Source organism: Rhagoletis zephyria, unplaced genomic scaffold, assembly GCF_001687245.7.
Source record: "Rhagoletis zephyria isolate East Lansing unplaced genomic scaffold, Rhagoletis_zephyria_1.1 Rzeph_scaffold_03162, whole genome shotgun sequence".
Lineage (NCBI taxonomy): Eukaryota > Metazoa > Arthropoda > Insecta > Diptera > Tephritidae > Rhagoletis > Rhagoletis zephyria.
In genome coordinates this window covers 22,930-42,811 of record NW_016160246.1, presented here as the reverse complement: position 1 = coordinate 42,811, position 19,882 = coordinate 22,930, and the positions used below count along the sequence as shown (strand labels likewise).

The following is a 19,882-nucleotide window of genomic DNA, read 5'->3' as shown; positions in this document are numbered from 1 at the left end:
CGATTACTTTTACAATTCCTTTGAGTAATTGAAAAAACTAAAGTACTCTTGCTATTCCAGGTAATGGAATTGAAAAAAAATCAATTACACTTTCAATTCCTTTCAAAGGAATTGGAGAAAAAAAATTACATTACTAGCACGTAATTTATTCCAATTACAATATGAAATTCCTTGTAAGGGAATTAAAGAAAAAACCAATTACATTTGAAATTACTTCAAGGAATTGAAAAAGTAATCGATTCCTTTGCTGTGGACTGAAGGAATTGATTCCTAATTACAATTCCTTGTAATCTGTAATTGGGAGTAATTTGATTCCTAAAGGAATCAGTACGACCCAGCTCTGGCTATACAGCATCATATACAAGGTCTGTCTAGAGTATTGTAGGGAAATCTGTCTAGAATAATATAAAACAGTCCTACCGTAATTCAATTTTAAGATTCATTTTAACGACTGTAGGTAGGTTAGAGGTGCATACATAAAGATTTATCTAACTGCTTTCGCTGCTCGGTAGGCAACGACAAACCTCCTAGTGCATTTTTGCCATGAAAATGCTTCTAATAAAATCCATTTACCATTTGTGTAACAACATCAAAGATGCATACCACAAATTGGAGGAGAAGCTCAGCCAAACATTTAGCAAAAATTGAAGCGCCAAAATGCGAGTATTATTATTATTATTATTTTAGTACTGCAAATTATACTGAAAGGAATCGCTGCAGCAGCTACATATGTAAATAGACTGAGCTTATGTTTTTGTCTAGTGTTCTCCAGCTTTTCCTATCCGATCCAGTATAGATAATAAAGTTAGATAATTAGTGAATATTTATTTTAAAAGGATTTTGAAGTTGTCTTTGCTGTTCCGACTGTCGGTGATATTTGGCTGCAGTTGTAACAGACATCTTTAGGTCCAGGGAATGGGCAACAAATTGAATTTACTTACGAATAAGTATTGTCACTATGCAAATTGTCGACTAAAATTGTCGTTAGTAAAGGAATTGATTCCAGATTAAGAATCAATTTTTACACTCACTACTAAATAATTTGAAATGGCACAGGATTGGGTACTCAAGCGCTATTTAATAGTGTCGAATATATCATCTCTATGAATCACAATTTTTATTAAAGTTGTATAATTATTTTGTATTTACGGTAAATCAAAGCCTAATTATATTCGTGCTGTAGATGTTGCCAAAACAAAAAAAATAAAAAATATTATTATGTAGGACAGTAACCCAGGAAGTCTCATTAGTAACTAAACACATTCATATATATTTATGTACATATGCTTATATCTAGAGTAGTATCAACATTGCAACACATTCAAGCATGTCAAATCAGCATGCTAGATAGCACTTATTACTATTCCAGATACTTAGTATGAATATACATGAATGCATAGTATGTTGCAAGTATACGATAACACGCATTTCTCAACGCCTCTTTTATGCATAGATAATCTTAGCGCAACTTCGAATTACGTGGCAAAGCCTAGTCAGTCAGATTGTTTTGTGAAAGTACAAAAGTATGTACGTATCTATGTGTGTATGTATGTATGTATGTATGTTCATATCGCACATTTACTAAAAAAACTGCCATAACTAAAAAAAGAGACATTTTATGGGAGATCCTTTTAAAGTTTTGATTTTACTACCAAAATGGAGAAACCCATACATATAGTGGTCGAAAAAATTAGAGCTGCATCACATATTGACAAATTTTCACAATTTATTTTTTTTATGAATACAGTGATTTTTGAAACAATCTTCAAGACTTCTTCGGAATTTTCAGGATTTTCGAGACTACTTCGAGAATCTCGGGGCTATTTGGGATTTTCGGCACTGTTTCGGGAATACTGCGGGATTTTCGGGACTACTACGGGATTGTCAAGACGATTTGGGATTTTCGAGTCTATTTCGAGATTTTTGGACTATTTGGAGATTTTCGAAGATCACTTTGAGATTTTTGGGTCTTTGCCGGGATACCAGGGGCTACTTCGGTATATTCGCGCCTAATTCGAGATTTTCGGAACTTCTTGGGACTACTTTTACAAACAGTGTTTATTGAAGTCATAAATGTATACGACGTACTTAAGTACGGGTTATTTCGTTACTAAAAACTTGTATACCCTGTATTTAGTCCTGCGAAAATAAGTTAGTACGTTCACTTAATCCATTAAAAAATTTAGTAAATGTAATTTTGCTCGCAACTTTGAGTTTTATTAAAACTTACGAAAAAAGGTTTATTTATGCGACAAAGTACAGGAATTACTAATTTTATCATTGTCAATCAAAAAACTTATAAATAATGTTTTTTATTTTTAATAACTTTGGGAAGTTTTGAAATAGAATGTTCATATTAGGGACAATAAAAGTTGGCTTCGAATACAGCATATCTGTGAAGTTTCAGGAGCGTGCCACCAAATTAAAAAATGGCAGGGTGCACAATATCTGTCCAGCTATTTTGAAATTTTTTGAATTTAACGATTTTTGAAATTTTGATAATTTTAGATAGTTTAAAAAGTTAAAATAAACGGTGAAAATGTTGTTCGTGCCAAAACGAATGAATCAGGAGTAATAAAACTAGTGCGTCGCCAAATGAAAAGAAAATGTTACATTGAGTAAAAGATTTGAGAAACAAAACTTCCATTTCTACAATTTTTATTGGCATACTCGAAATCCAATCTTAAATTGTTATATATGTACATGAAGAAAGTATAATATAAATGTGTATAAGGAATACTGTGTAAAAATCTTAAATGCTAATATTTAGTTAATAATAATTTATTGGCGCTTACACATACATTAGTGTTTGGCCGAGCTTCTCCTCCGACTTGTGGCGTGCGCCTTGATGTTGTCACACAAAGGGAAGGGACCTACAGTTTTACGCCGATTCCGAACGGCGATTGTATTTTTATGAGAAGCTGTTTTTCATGGCAGAAAAACCCTCGGAGGTTTGCCATTACCAGCCCAGAGACGACCGCTGTTAAGAAAAAACTTTTTTTCTATATTTTTTGCGAGGTTGCTTTGATCAGGGTTTGAACCCAGGTGCGGCGGAGTGGAAGTGCACACTGCTTACCACTTCACCACAGCGGCCGACGATTTAATTACTTTTAAATAAAATGGGTTTTTAAGTTAAGACATGGCAGGGTTAGCTTACTGTGTATGGCGCTACGTGGCGTATACGTTACATACGCAACTCCGGGTATATGAGCACGAGTGGTGATTTTTACTTTGTTTAGCATATTTTTTTTAAGTTTGCATTTAAATACAATTTCGCAAAACTTTGTGTTCGTTTCTTAAAATTTCGCACTCTGCCCTGTGTGTGCTCGAATTTGAAAACCATACTCATACTAAAAGACAATCTCCGAAGAGAAGTATAATGCATTTAAGAGCAAGATTGCTTAAAAAAAGTTCTGTTTGCTTTAAAAAAATTAAAAATTTATAACGTAATTACAGTGATTTAAGATTCAGTTGTATAAATATTTTAGCTAAAAAATAAACTCGGATTATTCGATAACAAAATTCCAGCTTATGAGATATTCCAAAAAACTGATTTCCAAAAAACCAGCCAAAAATTTTGGAAAAAGCGGTTTGCAAAAACCGAGTCAATCACCCAGTATATTCATACTTATACATATGTACATATGTATAGCCGAGAATGGAAAAGCTTCCACAATTTAGAGTTCGGCAAAATCGTGTCAGAATCTTATCAAAGTAGAGCAGAGAAATCTTAGTGATAGGCATGAAAATCATCACTGTAAACGCTCATATCAACGAGTGGGCCAGCATGGGTTTGAGTTGTTATGCAAATGCCAAAAACATATAGCGAGGCAAAAAGTGTCATCAACCAACAGAAGGCTGCAGCAAGCAAATAAAGGGAAGAAAAACAAAGAGCAAACTGAAAAAATTTAGATTCATTTTATCCACGATTGTAAATTGTGTGGCACGCATATTCCCCCATTGCCCCAATTTCGGGAGAATCACATGCGCACAGAAGCATACATATTTACAAAAACACAAGTACCTAGGTACAATTGTGATATGACTGCCATATTTATACACATTTGGGGCTTATCACACTCAACGCACTTAGCACAGCACGCAAAGAACGGACGGAGCTTAGAGCTGTGCGTTTGCGAATGGTCTTGGCGATTGCATGTATGCATGTAGGTGAACCCCCATGAGTGCCTCATACGCACATACATAAAAACATATGTATTAGGCTGGGTCGATTTTGTATGTTGGAAAATAAAGGCAATTTGATTTTATTATAATAGTAATATTATGTTGTTTTAGGTCTATGAAAACAATAATTGGTAACGAAATATAAAAGTAAAGCTTATCTTTAGCCCGAGCAATTGATGCAAAGGATCAGAATTTTGGAGAAAGTAACTTTGGTTTATAATATCTAGGGAATACGTTAACCGATTGAAACAAACGATTTATCAGATTAAAGGTTATATAGTTTAGTATCTCGCGCTCATCGACAATTTTTCCAAAAGAATTCAAGTTGTTGATATACATATCGTCGTTTAAAGTGCAAAACCGCGTATCAGCCAAATGCAAAACCGCGTATGTGAAGTTGTAGATTTAATTTTCTAGAGAGTAAAAACACTCATATTTCAAAATGGCAATCGCATCTTTGGCTAGGATATTTCAGGACGAATGAATAAGGATAGAGCCAAGAGCTTGGGTGAGCAAATTAAATTTTTGGCAGCCAATGTCAGTTACACGGTTTTGCAAAATGACGATACGCGGTTTTGTACTTTAAACGACGATATGCGTTTTCAAAGAACATGCTAAAAGTAATCTTTTCTCATGCATAAACATTTTCTGTATCTCGTTAATTCAGCAGCCAAGTGAATAAATACAAAAAAAAATGGACCGAATATTTATGTATTACTTCAAACTTTTTTGAGTTTTTGAATTTCTATATTATAGCTGCGTTTCCTTACACACTCCAGATTTCACAGCCAGAATAAACAGAATGCATTTGAAATATACGTTAACATATCATCAGGAACGTTCCAAGGAATAATTAAACAAAAAAAATTTATTCCAAACGTTCAGAATGAATAAAGAAATGATGCCTATATTTAATGGATCATAGGTGGGTGTAGTCGATACCCGATTTAGAACGTTCTCAAACTTATATTATTAATGACGCCAATGCGACTTATTTTGGATTAGTTTTGATAGTGAATTCGAATACTTACATTCACTAAATAAAAATACGTGTAGCCACATCCATCTTTAGTACATTATTTAATTCCTTTAATAAATTCCATCATACAAAATTATGCGAAATTACTTCGTAGGTCCCTACAGTACCACAAAGAGGAGACACACTGATATAAAAATAATTTAGCAAAATTTATGCTGCATAAAAATGATGGTACCCAAACACGTTAGTCTTTCAAAGATCCAGAAAGTTTTTTGACGGAAACTTAAATCGTATGTACATATGTATGTATACCAACGAAATAATCAATAAACAATCTACATGCTTATTGAAAAAAGGTTACTTGAAGAGCAACCCTAACTATAGGACTGTCACAGCAGTTGCTCGTTTATATTATTTGGGTTTTCGGATTAATTCTCTAATATACCAGCCAAACCTAAACCTTGAATTCGTATTCGGACCGGGTGCTTTGTTACTCTTGATGATCGAAGCGTGGGATCTTACGCATAACCCTCTGGCGACTGATGTGGTAGTCTGAGAGACACCGAAGGTTCGACATTTTTCTGAGTTTCAATAGCATTGATTACTAAAAACGCCTATTTTTCGACATATAGTTTAGTTGTATGACTATTTAATTAATAAGTATTTAAAATGTTGATAGAATAGGTACTTTGAATCGAAAAGTTTATTAATAAATATCTAATATATATTTTGATCTAGAAAATTAGTGTCTGAGATACATCCAGCTGTCATCTGGATGTCAGTATGATAGGTATACTTCGGTCAATAAAATAAAAGGCACATTTTTACAGTCTTATAACAAAAAACATTTTTTCACTACTATTACAAAAGGATTAAATAAAATAAAAATTTCGACCCGTGCTAATAAATATGTATGTATGTACATATGCAACACAACAATGTTGCTGGCGTTTATTGTCGTTCGCTAGCATTCAGCCGGTCGACAGCATTGCATCAATCCTTCAAAAAATGACTTGGCCGCGCGGAAGTCACAGCAACAAGCCGAAAGGAAAAAAAAAAGTATTTATCTAGTAAATAAAAACAATTCTCGTGCAAGAGTCAAATAAATAACACTTAACAGCGCCAAGCAGCAAAAGCGATGCCAACTACAGCTCCACGCGGGAGCTTCATACGCACCAGCGCACTCTTTTACATATTTATAAGTATGTATATATGTATGTACATTGGGGTGGTCCTGGTGAAAGATTTTTCTCAGTCTCAGCCCCTCAATCGGTAAAACAAGGGCCTCAGGTGTCACATATAAATTTTGGTACCGATTGGAGACGGTTAAGGCGTTTCGCACGGGGGGCAACGTACAGATTCCTCTAAAGAGACTCAAAAAATTAAAAATAATATTTTTTATCTTATACATACCTAAAATCTATACTACCATAGTCGAAGATATCACATATAAATTTTGGTAACGGATTGGAGTCGATTAAGGTCAAAGTTCAGATTTACCTATAAAGACGTCTTAACCGACTGCGAAATAATTTTAATTTTTTCAGCCACCATAGAGGAATCTGAAATCTGAAAAATTTATATATGATATCTTCGACTATAGCAGCATCGACGTAAGGGTTGGGGCTTAGGACATCTGATGTAAAAATTTGTTTCCTACATTTAAGGACCACCCTAATATACATATGTTATGAACTGTGAGTGGCATGAATGGTGTAGCGATTTTTGTTTGTTGTTATTTTTCTGCTTGTGTTGCTGCAGCTATTTTGCGATTATCATTATTATCATTCACGCACACATATCATACGCAAATACGCGAATCTCATAAATTTCAAGCTTTGTGAGGCAGAAGAATAGCAAACGTTAGCAGTTTTTTGTAGCGAAAATAATCGTACAGATAGACACATACACATTGGTACTTGAAATCGGGCGTAAAGATGTATGCGTTTGTAATTTACTTTTTCTATTTATTTTTGTTACTCTTTTTCTCCTTCTTCTTCTTGATGTTGTGTGCCACATTGTCATAATTCAACTAGGCTTTTGTTGTTAGTTACTGATATGCATATCATTCTCATCACATAAAAGTATGTAAGTATTTCCTTTGCCCTTAAGGCACAGGCACAACAGCGCAATGATAATTTTTGCGTCAAGCGAAAAGTATGCTGAAATGAAAAGATGTAAAAATAAACGTTTTGGCAAATGAGTTACAAAAACGAGCACAGCACGTTGAGCAGCTAAAAAAAAAAATAAAAAAAAATTGTGCTAGAGACGCGATGACGTACTGTCCTACTCTTTTGCTCAGAGTCACCCATTCACCCTACACGTCTACAAATACTAGGATGGGATTCCTCATAATCATAAATTTCATTCATGCGTACGTTTATGTGCAAGTGTGCTTATATAATTTCAGATATATACATACATGCCTATGGATGTATATATGTACATTAGGGCGGGTCAATTTGTCCTTAAAAATATATATCTAACTGACTTCGCGTCGGCGACTGAAGTATTCTACTGCCAATTCTGAACAGAATAGTCCATGGAAGCACAGCTCTATTTTTTTGCACTTATTACGAGTCCGTGGGTATAAAATTTCCATTAGCTCGAGATTTGAGAAAAATGTTGTTGAGAAGCTCCAGCGAGAGAAACCGAAGATTATAGAACATTCCACTGAGGCTTAGATGAACTTTTGACTACATCCCCTGAACATATTTTCAGGTTAGAAAAATTAGGTAACTGTGCAGATATAAAATTTACAAGCCGACAATTATATCACCTCGTAATCAGTACGAAAATATCTATCAGAAACAGTTTTAACATTTGCCGCACCAAAATTAGTGTGGCCCTATGTAATTAGATCGTGGCGCCTCAAAACGAAATTATTTATGTTAACAAAGTTGGTGATAACATGTTAAGTTGCCTTCAAGGACTTTTTAAACCGCTCTCAACTGATATTTTAATATTATTATTTTATTTATTCCTTAAGTTTCTATGATTTGCTTTTTAATATTTTTCGTTTTGTAAACATTTCATCATTTGTATTTCCACTCCATTACTAAAATCCTCAGTACTTAAAGAAAAGTAATATCAGTGGCAACCCTTTAAAAAATATATTGATCAAAGAGTTTTTGAACAATTTGTTTGAAAATAAATTGTAAACATGTTGGCCATTCTCATAAAGCCTTTTCAAACGCTTTTCGTTTGGTGTACATCTCGTAATATTTAATTCAATTTTAAATTTTGTGTCGTAACTTTTTAGATTGGTGACAACACTATTGAAAAAGGTTTACAGATCAAAGATTTCTGAAATACCTTTCGTTTGAGGGCAAAAATGTAATACTTCATTTATCGTATAAATTTAGTGCCGTTTTCTCAAGTAGCTTTTAAAATTTGTATGTCCTTCAAACACATTTTTTTTTTTCAAAACAAAATTTTGGTACCAGTACTGCAACATTTGATTTCCCTTATCAATTTAATTGAATAACATTTTTTACAGGTGACTAACTTCTTCCAAAATATAATCTTTCTTGTATGATACCCACTTTGAATCTCATCAATTTAATTAAATTAAATTCGGTTAAAAAAATAGCTTATGAAGTACTTTCTAAAACTAAAAATAGGCAGGCTCCAAATCCATTTTAGAGCTATGTTTCCACGGACTTTTTTATTCAGAACTGCCAGTAAAATACGTCAGTCGCCGAAAAAAGTAGAGAAAAAATTTGACCCGCCCTAATGTAAATACTTGTACATCATATCTACGTACAGTGTGCAATAAACAAATTTTCTTTTATTTACTGATATATATGGTTGCCCCGGGGTTATAATAGGGTCTGACGTGCCCTGGGCTTGCTAAAGGTCACTTGGTAAAAGACGAATATGCAGATTAACGGGAAAAGAGTTGGTTTTAACCGTTGCTTCTTAAATTATGTGCATATTAATGCAAATACTTATTTTTAAATTCTTAATATTGCATTGTCGGTGAGAATTATTTTTCATTGAATAGGAACTCACGTCGAGATTTTTATAAGAGATAATTTTTTACGATAGAGCCGGAGAACCTTTGTTGTTTGTTGCGTACACTCAGCTGAGTCCGATCAATCATCATGTAGTCAGCTGTGTTATGCTGGCATAGAACCATAATTAGGCTGGAATAGTTGGTAGCCTCGCGAGGGCCTCACTTATCCATTAATTAGGCTGTAATTTTTGAAGGTAAAACGCTGGAAGATCAAAGTAAAGTTCCGCATGCAGCTGATAGTTCACTCCATAGTTCCGTGGGAGTGTTGATGAAATGCGAACCGAAATGTGTAAACGAGCAGCGGCGAAAATATGGGTCGACATCAATATTAATTTGCACCGCATGGTTTTCTAATGAACAGTTCTTGTCCAGGACACCTGTAATAAACGAGAGAAGCTCCAGGGCCCTCTTAATTGTTTATAAGCATATATGTCCAGAAGTAGTTCACAGGTTGCCACAGGAACTACTTTGTCCCCCTTGTCTGAAGAGAGGACCTCAAGGGTATCTGGCAGTAAAACCTCAACCCATCCATGGAGAAATTATTTTAATGCCAGAGAGTGCCAGTCTCCCAATGACAAGGGGCCATTCGTATTTTACGTTTTACTTCCTTCATATTTTAATTGGGCGTTACTGCATCACCTAAATAAGCGGACTGAGTAAATGGAGAAATGTACCGGGGCACCAAATTAGGGTTCACAATCACAGCCAAGTTGACAAACATACGTAAGCTCCTCAAAACAGTTCGCACTTCTTTTAGTAAGTCCAGGAATGTATGTAGGTGGAGTGCGATCTCGGCTGAAATTGAAATAAGATTGCACTTATAAGGGTATACTATACTAAGGTGTTCAAAGTAACGAGCTTCCAGATGAATTGCTGAACTGCGGGTATTTGTATCGTCAAAAGTGACCACGGCTAATTACAGGTACATGAGCGATTTTATGAACAAGGGACATGAGAACCGTTGTTGAAATACTGGCACATGCAAAACAACTACCTAAGTGCGCAGACATATTTTTAGCAAACAGAAAATGAGGGATTTATGAGCTCTGGTAAGTCTTACCTTGGATGGGGACAACATATGGTCACCTTAGCACCATAGGTATCATCGACCGTCAGCTTTGTACATTCTGTTTATATAATGAGGATAGTTTAGATCATTTTCTTGGACGATTTACCGTGTTCGCAAGACTGGTTCATCAAAAATTTAGGGACACTTTCAAATGAGGAATGATTTCGTGCGCTTACCTGCCAGCTGAGCTATTTATTCTAGTATGGCGGCGAGAAGCTGATATGGTGCAACTCTCATGCAGAATTCAACACGGGCGCCGCTGCTGGTAGCAGTGGAAGAGGAAGGCCTCCTCTGCATTGTAAAGAGCAAGTGGAGAAGGACTTGTCTTCACTTCGAATTTCCAATGGGCGTCAGTTGGCGCAGAAAGAAAATGACTAGCGTGCTGTTTGGGACTCGGCCAAAATCGCTTGAGCGGTTACAGCGCCAAACAAGAAGAAGAAAGTGATTCCATAAAGTCAAGCTTGAGCTTTACTCTCCAGACCACATAACTTGCGCTGAACAAAATAGTTTCCATACTCGACAATGGGATTCGTGTCACTTGCTCGCTCTTTTCATTTTATAGTAAATACTTGATTGAAAAAAGCCATTTTTATACCCGAGCGCACTTGTGCTTGAGGACTATTATAATTTTCTTTCAAACTCATTAACCATTAAATATGTATTATGCGAAAACTTTTCGGGCTCTTATTGCAGTTTTCAGTTATTTTTCAGTATGCAATTTTTCTCGACCATGGAAGAACCCAGGGCTTCGGAGGGGAGCGGAGCAAATATTCTGTTTTTGTTATTTTCTCGCCTAGTAACGGTTTATTTTGAAATATTTTTATTGGTGTTTTTTCCAAATGAATTTCAATAATAACAGCCTCAAGCTCAATATAAAAAAAATCAGTTAATAAATTAACTTAAATTATTATTTTTTTGCCACTGAAAACAACCGTGTTAAATAGATTTCCATTCTATTTAATTATTTAATTTTTAGTTTTCTTTTGGATGCAGAAATGTATACACATATCTTGATTTCTGCATCAAAAAGAAATTTTCAAAAAAATTTCGCCTACTTTTTTGGTGATTAGGGCTCGAAATGTAAATAAATAAATAAAAACGTTTTTTATTGGGAGCGGGAGTGGAGCAAGAGCGCAGCTCGGAGCGAAATAAAATACCGGAGCGGAGCGATGAAAAAACCTTTGAAACCGCGTGAGAAAATTGTGTCTATTTGTGTGCCAATATAAGGAACAAAAGGAAAAGCGCAGTCACACACTTAACTAAAATGTGGCCAAACCTGCCAAATGTAAATTTGCCAATTGAAGTATCTTTTCTTATCTAGTGATCAAATATTAGCACAACACCTTTGAGGAAGTCACACTTCCACAAGGCGTAAACATTATTCACCGCCAAAGTGAGTCAATTGAAATTCCTCAAACATAAGAGTTAGAAGGCGCCACTAAGTTTTTGATAAGAAAATATGAAATTTCATACGAATTTCCGCGGAATTTGAGTGCGACACTAGTGAAATGCATTAAATAACAAATGCCAATGGGAAGTTATTAAAAACAACAATAGCAACAACCGTACGACAATGAAGCGTCACAGAAATTAGCAAAGCAAAACTGTTAGGCGGATCTATGTAAGTATGTAGCTATTCAGAATATAAACAAACACCAACGATACTTGTTAATGAACACAAAACTAAGCAAACAAATGGGTGTGAGTACGAAGGGAAGGTGTGAAGCGCGTGGAGGCCGTAAATGTAGGTGAGGAAGTTTCTAACGACTATGAGTAGTTGATAAACTGATAAAGTGGGGTAGTCGCGAAAGTGAGGTGAAAACTGTTAGTAATTGGACGCTTATCGATTTCATAAATTTCACAAAGGCTGCAAGGGTTTCTAATCGGTCTAAGAGGGAAGAGCCTGGGGAGTTTATATTTACTGTATACACATTAGGGTGGTATTTTTTTGTTGTTAAAAAAATTATATTTAGAACTGCCTCAAAGTCCATGATGTTTCTCATGTACATATGTTATATAGGGGGAAAAACACTTTTTCGTAGAAATAGTAAAGAATTCCTAAAAACCAATATTTTTGGATTGGAAAACTTCTTTCTCTTCAGGATCCTTTCAATATAAAAATGTTCTCAAATGTTTATTTTAGCACTTTTTAATACCAACTATTTTTTGGGATTTTGGGCGCTCTACACAAAATACTTAATATTAAAAATGGTTAAATAAACAATCGGGTATTGTTATTGGAAGTCTTTTAAAGAAAATTATGGTTTCCGATCGAAAAATATTAGGGCTGTGCAGGATGTTGTAGAAATGGGCTTGGAAGTTTTATGCTTGCTGCCATGGCCGTGCATTTTATTGTTGTGAATTTACAAATGCAACGAATATGCAAATGCAAGAGCATATGCAGAATATCCTGAACAGCCCCATTGATTTTCAAGAACTGTAAGCCATTTCTACGAAAAAATGCATACATACATGGAGAAAATTTTGGACTTTGAGCCAGTTCAAAATATATATTGTTATAACAAAAAGATATGGGTATGCTTTTTCCCATTTAGAAAAATCCTTGGGGGTGAGAGCTTAACAAATTAAATTTTTTTCCCTCGGATGTATTTTTGGGCCACCCTTATACACATTCCTACATACTATACACAAATGCGTGAAGACATGAATATAGAGATTTCAACGAAAACTCTAACGACAGTCAACGATATCTACAACTACACTTATTCCAAATTTCATCAGGCACTAACAACAAGGTTATTGTCGACGCGAAGAATGGATGTGTGAATCTGTGTAAGTACCAATGAACCAGCGTGTGACATTTCAAGTATCGTTGACAGCTATGAAATATAAAATTATTAACTATTATTGACTACATTGACAATGAAACGGATAATGTTGGAAACATCACAGCAACAAGAACAACAATTATGTATGTACATATGTACATATATTTACAACAATTACATGCGGCAGAACTGTGCGCTGAATGAAGCAATCATTGGGGCAATTGACAAGTTCACAATCACCATACAGTTTTCTCCTCTTTCACAGACATTTCAGCGCTCCAACTTTGTCAACCCAGTGGAGAGTGAGGGGAAGTGAAGGAAACGCGTATGCACATCATATGAATTTTAAAAATTTTATGTTCATGGCAATTATTAGGAATATGAATTTACATACATATTTACATATGTGCGTTAGGGTCGCCCTTACTTCGAAACGATCAAAAAAGATTTATAGGTGGCTCAAAGCGCTCAAAGTTTCCCATGTATTTTATATGGCGAAAAACCCCCAAAACCCGTAAAAAATGCAATGGGGGGACCCATAAAAAATCTTTAATATTAAACAAATTTTAAATAACCAATTGGGTAGTATTTTTTGAAGTCTCCTGAAGAGAAACAGAGTTTGCCGATTGAAAAATATTGCTTTTCAAGGATTCTATACGATGTCTAAAAAAAAATAGTTTTTTCGCCATATGAAATACATGGGAAACTTTGAGCGCTTTTTCGATTGACCTAAAACTTTGTATAATTTAGTCTTTAGGCTATTTACACATTTCTAGGTGGTGCAACCGAGAATCCAAACACTTTTATTTTTCTTCATATAACTAAGGGCCATCCTAATGTACATATGTGCATACTTTTGTTGTAACAAGCAATCATTGGAGGTATTCATGATCCGGTGCATACTGTCTAGTAGAGGTGTTTCGAATGTCATATTTTTCATATTCGCGAATGCGAATGCGAACGCGAATTTTCCGATGCGAATGTTAGGAATAACGTTAAAAAAGCTATAATCAACTTAAGTCATCGTTTTTATTACTTAAAAATTTTGTAAATTATTAGAACATTGAACGAGTGTTTAACCCTCTAGTAGGCCAATTTTTTTATGAGTTGAAAAATTCAGGAATGGGTGGTTTTAGCACGAGAAATCCAAAAATGATGTCCATTTCGATCTGTGACAGTAACTTTTTCTTACAGGGGCGAAAAACCAAGACCGTCTGGAGACGGGCTTGCCGATATACTTACACATATTTTCAGCTTTGTCTTACACAATGTTGACCTACGAACCGGCAATCCCGTCTGCAGACGGTCAAAAATGCAAACTGGGTTTTTATATGTCGGCAAGCCGGTCTGTAGACGGTCTGTGTTCGAAAGCAATTTTCTCTATTTCGAATGGTGACATAATTATATAACTTATATTAAAATACGGTGCTTTTAACAATGAAATCCACCGAATTTTTTTTATATCAAAAAATTTTTCAAAAGAAGAAATTTCTTTAATTACGAAATTACTAAATAGCAAGAAATAATTAATTTTAACCGTGTTTCCAAAATCTGTAATTCAACCGCCGATTAAAATAAAACGGATTGACATAACGGATTAAAATTTACACCGCCGTAAAGGTAGGATTTTGGTCTAAAGATCGTGCCTTACGAATATAGAAAAAAATTATTATAGGTGCATTAAAAAGGTGTTTAGTTAACGACCATCTGGAGGTGGTTCAGCCTACTAGAGGGTTAAGCTATACATTCTTTTAATGTAGTAGCCAAAGTTCGAAAGGGACATATTGTATTTCAAAAAAAGTAATTTTACTGCCTTTCCTCCCATGAGATGATTTCTCGTATACAAGGCGGCCTGCACTGAACAATTTCTCACTTGGAACGCTGGTGNTGAGATGATTTCTCGTATACAAGGCGGCCTGCACTGAACAATTTCTCACTGGTAGGTGAAGAGCTCAATTATTTGCGGGACAGATCTGTCAATTTGTCGTATTTTAGTTTAGTTTCCACCATTCGAGAGAATTTTCACAGAGATGAGCTCGTTTTTCTTTAAGATTCAATTGAGCTTTAATTTCGCCTCCGCTGAAGGAATCTAAATTTATTTCTAGGTTGCTTATAAGACTTAGCAGTACTTGTTGAAGGCCCATCAATGTTGCTTGATATACCACTTAACCGTTTAGCGCCTGAAGCTAAGAGCCGGTTATTGTCGGCACCTTGGTTAGACAGACTGAGAGCCATTTCAACAATATTAGAGTGGACTCTCTGCTCATGTACACATTTGCATTCGCAAAACATTCGTATCATTTGATGCGAATGCGAATCTCGAATGCGAATGTGTAAAATGATGCGAATCATTCGCACAACGAAAGCGAATACAAATATTCGCAACATCCCTGCTGTCTAGCATGCTGCATATATAGCATAAATAGCATTATTGGATAATTTTGTTGTTGTTCCATGTGTTAAAACAACAACAAAATTAGCCAATCATGCTATTTATGCTATCTATGCACCATGCTAGATGTTATGCACCGCGTCGTGAATACCCCTATTGACATAAGAAGTGCATGGTTGAATGAGTTCGTCGTGAAAGGCGTGTTGTTGCATATAACTAAGTGACAACTTCGTTCTAGTTATATTCGAGTATAAATCAAACGTAGAGGGTGCCAATGTACTATAAACTTATGTAAACAAGCTTCTAAGCACATAATAATTTAGACAGAAAATACAAGAATATATGTATGAATTTGTGCTTAAATAATATTGTGTAAATAAAAGCAACCAGTATCCGATTTACCAATCGGAAATGCATGTCGCCGTTCATGGTTTTACTTCCCCTTATCAGATGGCTTAGCTTTGGCAGAACCTACTGAACTTGAAAAAATTACGTATTTATGTAATTAAATAAATTATGGAATATTAACCAATATAAACCAGAATATGAGTCTCACTGTGGTCAAGAAAGATGTTTGTTGACTCTCAATATGATAACCCGATAGCCAGGCAGGTGAACACCTATTATTAATCTATCTCACACTGTCATGGCAAGCCGAGGTTATTACCCATATTTTGATGCCTTAACTGATTTTCTCCGATGAATAGTTTATTAACTGCAAACAACTGAAAAGAGATACTTCTCTGTGACTTCAAAATTTTGGGATTTTTTTTCAAGATTTTCGAGTACCATGACGAAATAAAAAATAGGTATCTTCCTTTTTTCGATAATGAATGTAAAAAATATATTTCACCCCAAAAAAATATTGAGGTGTAAATATTGTATGGAATGACCCGTATACAAGGCGCGAAGGTCGATTCAATTTCATAAAAGATGAGAAAAAATACCTGGCAGGTTAAATGAGCAGTGGCGTGAGAATAATATTTGCAGAAGGTATTAGAAAGCGTTACCTGTATTGAGAAAAAAAAGAAAGTACCTACTAGTACGTTTGTTTGTTTGAAAATATGTTTGCACATAAATAAGCAATCGAACTTTAAGAGGTAACAGATGCTGTTGCGTTAAGAATATTTTGAAAATAGAAAGCAGCTGGCCAAAAGAAAAACGTGGGAATTGGGGAAATACTAAAATGGTTTCCCATGCAGAAATACTTAGTACATATGTATATACATATTTATAAATATACTCATAGAAGCTGGTAGGAAGGAGTGTTCTCGTATCGTCCAGTCAAAATTATCCAGCAGCAAAAATTCTGAGGAATTCGCGGTACTCGCTCTTAAAGAGAAAAAATATTCACAGAAGTATGAGCACGCCAGATTTGTAAAGACTTGCAAGCATAATAACAGCTGATTACTTCATTATTGTCCTTTTTTCCAAAACCACTTTTCGATTTATTCGAAAAATATCAATTTGAAAAAACTGGTGCCCTATTTTGAAATCAAGAAAAAACCGGATTAATCGGTTTTCTTTTACACAGTTTTCATACAGTGAAAATGCTTATGTTGGTAAGAATTCATGACAAAATTACAATAAAAGAGCAAAGTAAAGTAAGTTCAAAGTTTNTTTTTTCCAAAACCACTTTTCGATTTATTCGAAAAATATCAATTTGAAAAAACTGGTGCCCTATTTTGAAATCAAGAAAAAACCGGATTAATCGGTTTTCTTTTACACAGTTTTCATACAGTGAAAATGCTTATGTTGGTATGAATTCATGACAAAATTACAATAAGAGAGCAAAGTAAAGTAAGTTCAGAGTTNAAAACTGGTGCCCTATTTTGAAATCAAGAAAAAACCGGATTAATCGGTTTTCTTTTACACAGTTTTCATACAGTGAAAATGCTTATGTTGGTAAGAATTCATGACAAAATTACAATAAAAGAGCAAAGTAAAGTAAGTTCAAAGTTTTTTTAGATCGCAAGCAAAATAAATAAAAATCAGTGAAACATTCACGTTTGGCTATAAAATTTGCAATAAATAATTGCAAAAGCTCTTATTTTATTTTGTTTATTCACAATAATATGTTTGAGATCAGCTGATTTTCTTACTTGCAAGTTTTCACAAGTAAAATTGTTTTCCAGCAGAAACTTACAGCTTCCCCTCAAAACGAAATGTCACTTAACTTTAACGAGAATGCAAAAATTTGAGCGTTTGCAACAATTCTTGATGAATTTTCAATACAAGAACGCTCCTTTTAATAAGGTAAAAATGGTAAGTTTCCGTCATACATATGCCACTAAGCAAATCCTCTTTAAAAGAAGCACAACTTAAAAATCAGACTTGGAAATATAATTGCTTGTGTGAGTAGTGCCTCTTTTGAAAATGATGCAAAAATTAAACCTGCTATGAAAAGTAAAGATGATTTTTCAAATTTTATGCTCCTTTCCAACGNCAGAAACTTACAGCTTCCCCTCAAAACGAAATGTCACTTAACTTTAACGAAAATGCAAAAATTTGAGCGCTTGCAACTATTCTTGATGAGTTTTCAATACAAGAAAGCTCCTTTTAATAAGATAAAAATGGTAAGTTTCCGTCATACATATGCCACTAAGCAAATCCTCTTTAAAAGAAGCACAACTTAAAAATCAGATCCGGAAATATAATTGCTTGTGTGAGTAGTGCCTCTTTTGAAATGATGCAAAATTTAACCGGCTATGAAAAGTAAAGATGATTTTTCAAATGTTATGCTCCTTTCCAAAGTCTTATTTTCGTAAAAAAAAGTTTCGCCAGATATTTCCCAAACATACATATGTAAAATCAATCTCAAACAAACATTTCAGCAGTGCAAAGAAAATATTTTTAAGCTGAGTCCTCAGTTTTAACGCTAACAATTTTACCTCTTTTGTTCTCAACAAAATATGAAAGCATTTGTTACGCACGCGTCTGTTGTTACATATGTACATGAATTGCTAGTTAATGATGCTGAGACGTCGATAACTTTGACAGGTAGAAGGAGATATTTCAAAGTCAATTAAAAAATAATTGCCCACAAACATTCATTACTAAGTTTGCCAACATCAAATTAAGGCGACTGACGTCTGCAAGTAATTAAGTTTCTTACTCCTTGATGGTTTGCTAATATTTGTTAATTACAAAGTAGGAACCGGCTTAATGAACAGCTGTCTTCAGCCTGACAGGTAAGCATGTGTACGTATGTATGTAGTTGCGCTTATGTATAGTATACATATGTATGTATGTAGGTATGTATGTTTGCACATTCTGTAAAGGAAAAGGTTACAGTCAAAGTTTAGATAAAACGGAATTTGAATATGTAAATTGTTCTACGAGGAAGCTACAGAGAACTTTTAGTTCAAAATTAGTGACTATCCAAATACAAATGAGTTGAAGAGGACTAGTTTTACACTAGTTGGAAAGAGAGCATAATGTCCTTTTGAATACAAATCAAATTTTTATTTTTTTTATATCCATATCAAATCAGTTTAATAGAAAATCACTCTAATGTACTAAAAAGTTGAAGGTATCATACCAAACTGAAAAAGCAGAAAATAAGAACAATTTTGTGTCTGCCAAGCTGCAGTGGATTTGTTGAAACCAATGGGCAATCTTCAGAAATTTAAACTTATTTTTCTAAAATTGTTTCGATGATGATCAGACCAGCAATATAGTTTTTTTATTCAGGCAGATAATGGCATACCTTCGCGAGTAATTTTAAGATCCTTCGGACACCTAGAACTGAATGCCTCTCTAATTGTGTTTCATCAGAATAATGCCTGCCACAAAATGAAGAAGAAGCTCGATCCAGCACTTAGCAAAATGTGTGAAGCCAGTCAAGTAATAATCTGAATTGGTGGAGGGGAGTGGATTTTGTATTCGGTTTAAGCGATCCCAATAACTTAATAAAAGCTTGGTTTCATGTTCGGGCCGAAAGAAATTAGTTCTTAGTATTTCTTCACAGCCTAGTTTCTACGATCCTGAAGCGGTTCTTATTTATGACTGTAATTCATGTTTGGTGGAAATGTGCTATTAGATCAGAAATTTGGAATCACAATTGAACCCAATACAATAACGATATTAAAATGAGCCCAAAGTCGTTTTTAAAATATCTTTAGAAAGTATTTGTTTGAATTTTATGGGAAAAGAATGTGCAAGAAGTATTATACAATATTTTTAAGCTTTGATTAAGAGATGTAACTATAATGTAAGCTTTAAAATGCAAGGCGAAAACCCCTAATAAAATAGAACAAAAGCAAGAAGATATCTTTCCAATGAAATCAAGAAAGAATTTCTCTCTAGTTTTATATTAAGTAGGTTACCTGATTAAAAGAAAAAAAAAAGAAATTTTGATCTATGATTTTTAAAAGATATGTATGTATGGAATTTCTTGTTTTTGTCTTTTTACCCCTTAGCCTAGAAACTTTTTTCTGCGTAACCAATT

At 34.5% G+C, this 19,882-nt stretch overlaps 1 long non-coding RNA gene across 1 annotated transcript; it reads right to left on the bottom strand.

Moving 5' to 3' along the window:
• Positions 1-250: 250 nt before the first annotated feature.
• LOC108368519 (uncharacterized) lies at positions 251-19,426 on the bottom strand. The gene is made up of 3 exons (XR_001848382.1): positions 19,415-19,426; positions 5,777-5,778; positions 251-344 (listed from the first exon to the last, which is right to left on the bottom strand). It is a non-coding gene; the product is annotated as an uncharacterized LOC108368519 (long non-coding RNA).
• Positions 19,427-19,882: the final 456 nt, after the last annotated feature.